We start from the raw sequence: 7,445 nt of genomic DNA on the forward strand, positions 1-7,445 counted from the left end.
AATTATCCTAGTTTGAGTGTGCCAGTTGTTCTCTTACACAATCTTTAAACCTATGTCTTTTTGTATGTCTTTAATTATATTCTTCAAGTAAATTCCTACATGGAGAATTTGCTGGGACATTGCATATACCTGTTTTTGTTGTGTGTGTGTGTGTCTGCAAAAACTTTATTGTTTCCATTTGGTCCACAGCTTGGGAGAGAGCTCCAGGGTGGTTAAAAATCTGCCTAGTGGCTGCAGGGAGAGGCTCTGGCACAAGCCCTGGCACCTGGGGGATGCCTGAGGGGCCTCTCAAAGGCTGCTGGTCTTCAGAGGCTCCTAGTTGTGCTTGAAGGTGAGCCTTCGGAAGAGATCTTCATCCAGCCCAGCCTAGAGGCAGTCAGCCTGCGGAGGTGAATCAGGTGGTCCCCATCTTCTTGATGTGCTTCACCTTCTCATCTAGGAAGTGGTTTTTCAGGAAGTCACAAAGATGGGGGTCTGCGTGGGCAGAATCCAAGATATGCAGATCCAAAAGGACCTAGTTCAGGTTCTTCTCCAGAACCAGGGCAGCTTCCATGCCATCCAGGGTTTTACCCTACTCATCTTTGGACAGTTTCTGTACCTTCTGGAAGAGAGGACATGGTTGCCATGCTGGTTTGGCATCTTCAAGAGAAGTTCAGTGCCCTCAACCCTTCTCAGCCAACCCGAGGACAAAGGGGCCCACGCCCTCCAGAGTCACATCACGGTGCTCAAAAAAGAAGCCCAGAGAGAGGTAGGTGTAGGAGGTATTCAGATGCATGTTGACCAGGCAGCTGACAGTGGCCTCCACCTGGATGGAATAATTCTGATGAATCTGGGAGTTCATGGTTGATCTGTAATAAAGAGCTAAGCTCAAAATAGGATGTTGGCTGGTTCTGGAGGTAGAGGGTGGCTAAGAAGATGGCTCTGATAAGGTTCTGACTGGAAAAAAAGGTTGGTTGGTGGTCGGGGGCTGGTAGAAGAGGCATCCCTGGGTTTGTTCCATCCAAACACCGTTGAAGCAAGAGACAGATCAGCAGGACCACTGGGCATACTGCCTGAGTAAACCTATTTTTAAGATGTGTGGAACATGTTTTGGAGTTCATTTTAAGTGGAATGTTAATACTCTTGGTGATGTAGAGAGTCACCCTCTAAAAAATATGTAATCTAAACTCTGGATCCAACCAGATAAGAATATACGTAAAGAATTAATAAGGATAAATAACGTTGGCAAGGAATATAGCCCATCATTTACCCTGGTCCCTGAGAAGTTCTAGAGACCCCAAATCTTAGTAAACCCATTTTGTGAAGGAGCATTACTAGGATCCAGCTAGAAGGTGAACTAAAGTAAGATAATCCAATCAGTTGATGTTGGTTTATTAAATAGAATAAATAAGCCTTCCACATGTTGTTATCTGGGCTTCTGAGATCTCATTCATCAAATTTCTAACACAGCCCAGATTTGTATTCATGTTTCAATTTGAGGCCCAATTCTCATGATGATGATTTCTTATACCTGAGCTTTTCCAAGGTAAACAATTTAAAACAGGTGTGGCAGATATGACTGTTTTACAAACTCAGGAAGCACAAGAAATATTGCACCTTCTACAGGATGAACCATATGAAACTGATGTGTTTTAGGTTAAAAATTATCAAATATCAGCAATTTCATATGCTTTACCCTAATACTTTTCTCTAAATCAATTTAATTCTATTTTGCACCTTCAGCTTGCCATATTGGCTAAAAAGATAACCTTAGCAGTTTGCAGGGTTCCTTTATACCTCCCTCTTTATCTGCTCCTGTCCTCTCTCCAACCTCCTCTCCTGCTTGAGAATATTTCAGAGTTTCTGGGTGAATGCGGAAGTGGGGAGAGGGGAAGAGTATCTGTTCGAGTAGATGCCCTTCTCTGTGTGCCTAGGCTATTCTTGGAGCATGGAAATCAAAAGAAGCTACCTAGGGATTTGTCTTCCTAGGCACTCTGGTCAGCAGTTTCTTCTCTGAGGTCTTATTGTTTCCATAGTTGCACAGCTGTGAGTACAAAGGGGTTTCTAGACGACCATGCCAAGGCTTGCCACAAAGGAAATGGATCACTGTCCACAGTACCTAGAACATCATAGGTACTCAGTACATATTGATTGAAGGAATAAATAAATGATCTGAAGTTGTCAACGTAAGCATACTAAGCAGAGTGAGCAGAAAAATAGCAATAACAAACACACAAGACTCTTACAGTGATAGGCATTGTTCTAACTGCTTTATATAATTAACTTATTCAGTTCTTGCAATGACCCTAAGACTTAGGTAACAGCAGAACTAAAGGATCTTCTCAAGCTTGTGGCAGCCCAAGCATGGAATCAAGGATGCTTTTCTAACTTTGTAGACAAGGAGATAGGTCTTCAGTGTGCTGGGTATTTCATTTAGCTTCAACAGAGATTTTTGCCAGTGACATTTATCTATGATAGTTAAGATCACTAACAAATCCCAGGCAACATTCTGGCTTGCAGCAGCCCACTGGCATCCCCGTCTGGCACACTTTGCAGGACTGGTCATGTGAGAGAGATAACTAACAGCGACAATTGCTAGGTGATGAATGGCTAGAAGTAGGGCAGCTCGAAGCATGACAGGGACAAGGAATGCAATCAGGAAATGCTGACCTGGAACTTGGAGTGGGTTAAGTTAAGCTGTGATGGACGGAAGGCAGCAGCTGCACGTACAGCATGTTGGCACACACAAGTCTGAGAAGCACTGCTTAATTTGAATTGAAACGGGCGGCTTGAGAGGCAAGCAATGACTAGAGCCACAAACCAAAATACAAACCTTTCACTAATCTTTCCAACCATACCCACACTCTTGGGTAGTATTGTTGTTTAGCATCATTCTTCAATCTGATAAAGATAAACAAACAGATAAACAAACAAAAAAACCAAAAACATGATACAAGGCTATGGGCCCCGGGGCCATGCATTATGAGACTTCTGAAGGGGAAACAGGCAGAAGAGGCTCTGAACTGAGATCTAATGGGCACATTGGAGCTGATCTCCAAACAAAGGTTTCTGTTTAATTTTAGGAATGGCAGTTCTAGAATGCTCTGATGTGCTTGTGTGCACAAGAGAAAAATATGGTTGGTTCCCTTTTTTTCACATCTCAAAGTCAAGGACTTCCTCTATTATTTTTTCCCTTCCCCACTGTGGTCATACTTCTTGTATCTTAGCCCAGGTCAGAGATCTGGGGCCACTGGGTGCCAGGAGACTCCACCCAGTAGCAACAGGACCCTGACCAGTCAGTGTTATGTTGGGTCCATGTTGTGTGGGCTCCACGTTGTTCTGGATGCACTTGCACCACTTACAAGAAGATACTTCATGTGTCCGTGACTATTGAGGCCTTGAATGAGACTTAAAATGGATGTTTAAAAATTAACTCTCTTTTAGGTACCTTGGTGGCTCAATTGGTTAAGTGTTTGACTCTTGATCTTGGCTCAGGTCATGATCTCAATGGTTTGTGAGATTGAGCCCTGGGTTGGGCTCTGCACTGACAGTGTGGAGCCTGGTTGGGATTCTCTTTCTTCCTCTTTCTCTGCTCCTCCCCTGCTCATGTACTCTCTCTCTCAAAAAATGAAACAAAACAAAAACGTAAAAAAAAAAAAATTAACCCGCTTTTAGACACATGATTTGCAAATATTTCCTCCTATTCTGTAGGTTGTCTCTTCAGTCTGTTGATTGCTTCCTTTGCTGTACAGAAACTTTTCAGTTTGATGTAGTCTGACTTATTTACTTCTGCTTTTGTTGCCTGTGTTTTTGGTATGATACCAAGAAATCATTACCAAGACCAATGTCAAGGAGCTTTTCCTCTATACTTTCTTGGAGAAGTTTTACAGTTTTAGGTCTTAAATTTAAGTCTTTAACCCATTTTGAGTTGAACTTTGTGTATGCTGTAAGGTAGGGGTCCAATTTCATTTCATTTTTTTTTTTTGCATGTGGATATCCAATTTTCCTAACACTATTTATTGAAGAGACTGTCTTTTCTCTATTGTGTATTCTTTGCACTCTTGTCAAAAATCAATTGACTATAAATGTGTGGGTTTGTCTCTGTGTGGGAATGTCTCTATTCCATTCCATTGGTCTATCTATCTGTCTATACCAATACTATATTGCTTTATTACTGTAGCTTTCTAATATATTTTGAAATCAGAAAGTGTTAGTATCTTCATCTTTGTTCTTCATCAAGATTGCTTTAGCTATTTTGGGTCTTTTGTGGTTCCCTATGAATTTTAGGATTGTTTTCTGTATTTCAGTAAAAAATATCATTGAAATTTTGATGGGGATAGCATTGACTCTGTACATCTCTTTGGGTAGTACAAACATTTTTAAAATATGAAGGCTTCTGACCATACAACTCAACAGCAGAAAAAAACCCACAAATAATCTAATTTGAAAATGCACAGTGGTGCCTGGGTGGCTCAGTGGTTAAGCATCCGACTTCGGCTCAGGTCATGATCTCACAGTTTGTGGGTTCGAGCCTCGCGTCGGGCTCTGTACTGACAGCTCAGAGCCTGGAGCCTGCTTCAGATTCTGTGACTCCCTGTCTCTCTGCCCCTCTCCCTCTCACAATCTGTCTCTTTCTCTCTTAAAAATAAATAAACATTAAAAAAAATGCACAAAGGACTTAGACATTTCTCCAAAGAAGATATACAAATGGCCAACAGGTATATGAAAAGATGCTTTGGGTGCCTGGGTGACTCAGTTGGTAGAGCATTTGACTCTTGACCTCAGGGTCGTGAGTTCAAGCCCCATGTTGTGAGTAGAACTTACTTAAAAGAAGTATGCTTAACATTGTTAGTTATTAGTAAAATGCAAATCAAAACTACAAGGAGATACCACTTCACACCCAGTAGAATAGCTATAATAAAATAGTATGTCTGCCTTTTTCTTTTAGAGTTGTAGGAGTTCTTTACCTATCCCAGATACAAGTACTTTGTTGGATATGTGTACTGCAAATTTTTTCCCAGCTCTACCCTGCATTTCACTCTTACTAAAATAAGTTCTTAATTTTAATTAAGCATACTTTTTGTTCTTTTGTTTTATGCTTACGCTTTTTTCTACATCAAGATTATGAAGATATTCTCCTATGTTTTCTTCTAAAAGCATTATTTTACTTTTCATAGTTAAGGCTACAATCTATTTCAAATTAATTTTTGTGTGTCTAATGTGAAACAGGCATCATGTTTTCCTTGTCCAATTGATCCACTACTGTTTACTGAAAGGACAGAATGCATAAAACTTAAACTATGGATATTATGTGAGGGATGGAAGGCAGTGGTATTCCAACATGAGAGATTGGAAGGCAGTGCCACAAAGAACAATACATGTAGCAGGAGGGAGTAAATAGGTCTGTTTGAGGTGGATATCTAACTTTAACATCCATAGTATTACCTATTAAAAATATTGATTCCTGGGTATGCCCCGACTCCTGCCCCTCTCCCCATTCAGATCAGGAGGTCTGATGTAGATCACAAGTAATTTGTGAACTGCACTCTGAGAAATGCTGGTAAAGATATGCAGGGTGCTGTATGTCTCTTTTCCAGATCATGCTGATATAATTACTTTATAAACTTTGTGGACTCGTGTCAATTTATAATACATTCCATTATACAGAAGTCAGACTCACAAATCTCTCTTTTTTTTTTTTTAACATTTATTCATTTTTGAGAGACAGAGAGAGACAGGGAATGAGTGGGGAAGGGGCAGAGAGAGGGAGACACAGAATCTGAAACAGGCTCCAGGCTCTGAGCTGTCAGCACAGAGCCCACCTGATGCGGGGCTCGAACTCACGAACTGCAAGATCATGACCTGAGCTGAAGTCAGATGCTCAGCCGACTGAGCCACCCAGGCGCCCCCACAAATCTCTTTAAGATAAGCTTTCATCTACATTGGACTCCCTGTAAACCTGCCGTGAGACAATGGCCTTAGATTCTTAGAAGCCCCGTTGTCGAAACAGAGAAAGTCTGCAGAATACACTCTAAAATCCTTAGAAGTCCTTCTGTCTGTCTGCAAGGATCTATGAGGCACCACCTTAAAGTTCCCTGACTTTTAAAGGATCTTATAGCTCTAATCTAGATTTGGTTTCTGCTTTGGAGCCCTTTGAGAATTGTTTGCCGCTTACAGTACAATCCCACAACTTGATGAGACAAGATTAACTACAGGATTTATGAGAAGAAACCAGAAAAAAAGTTGGGAGATCATTCAAATCTGATGCTGTTGTGTAATGCATCAGCTGTTGATTTAAACTCTTCTTAATAAGAACATTTTTTTTCTTTCAGAGATATCTGTTATTTCTCTTTCCCCAATATTAAATAACTTCTGACAAAAGTATTTATAGAACTTCTTCGTGGGGTATTAATGCTTGGATCGGGGCTTTTTGCTCATCTTGACATTGCATCCTCTACTGTCAGGCTAGGAGCTGAAAGGAGTTTAGTAATGTTGACCCCCTACTCTTGTAATCTTGGTTTCTTTTCAATCTCCTGGACCAGTGGGAGTTCATATATCCCATAATAGTCCCAATGCACTCAACAGGAGGAAATAAAGTCATAAAAGAATGAATTTTAAAGTCAAAGGAGGAAAAAAATGGTTTAAAAAATCTTTCTTTGTCTTTTAGCTGACAATAGAAATCTTTTTCTCCTGGCAATTTCCCAGCAGGTGGACGCTGATAAGCCCTGGCATGAGTTTTGAAGCATGGTAAATATTTCTTGGTTGGTGTGTAAATTCACAGTCATTGTTTCTGCAAATTCTGCTCTTCCTTATTGTTGTCATCGGAAAGTTAGAACTGATTCATAAGAACATAATACAAAACTAACAATCTACCCTGTTATTTGGTTGAGAGTGGCACCAAGGGAGATTTTGTGGGAAGGTATTGTTTTACCTTAGTTGTTGCTGACCTGAAATGAAATAAATCTTAATCTTGAGTTCTTCTCTGTGATTGGTGCCATAAACCATGTCCATCTGCAAACTGATCTTTTGACAATCACTGATGTCATTACCCAGACACAATAGAAAATGAGACTGATGTTCAATATTTACAAGACCAGGGTCCCTCATCAACAAGCCCTCATTGAGTAGTGATTTTTGATGAGATGCTAACAAACACTGAGCTTTTTCTCATTTTTGAAAGTGAGGGCTCACAATCATTATACAGGCAAAAAATAAATTACTCAGTGGATTAAATGTACAAGTTGTAATTTTTTGTCAGTTAAGGAAATGAATGCTTAATGAGCATGACAAATCATAAACTGAAACAAAAATAAAGAAGTTTAAATAACAGAGCACTGTAAGTGAACATGAAATGTTGGGTTTGGATGAGATGATTTCTATGGTTTCTTTCATACCTTTTTTTTAAAAATGTGTATTTATTTTTGTGAGAGAGAAAGGCAGAGACAGAATGTGAGGGGGAGGGGCAG

The 7,445-nt window shown here is 40.2% G+C and overlaps 1 pseudogene; it reads right to left on the reverse strand.

Annotated features, from left to right (window-relative positions):
- Positions 1-315: 315 nt before the first annotated feature.
- LOC122221342 lies at positions 316-841 on the reverse strand (annotated as a pseudogene).
- Positions 842-7,445: the final 6,604 nt, after the last annotated feature.

The sequence above is a fragment of the Panthera leo genome, chromosome B3 (assembly GCF_018350215.1).
Source record: "Panthera leo isolate Ple1 chromosome B3, P.leo_Ple1_pat1.1, whole genome shotgun sequence".
NCBI lineage: Eukaryota > Metazoa > Chordata > Mammalia > Carnivora > Felidae > Panthera > Panthera leo.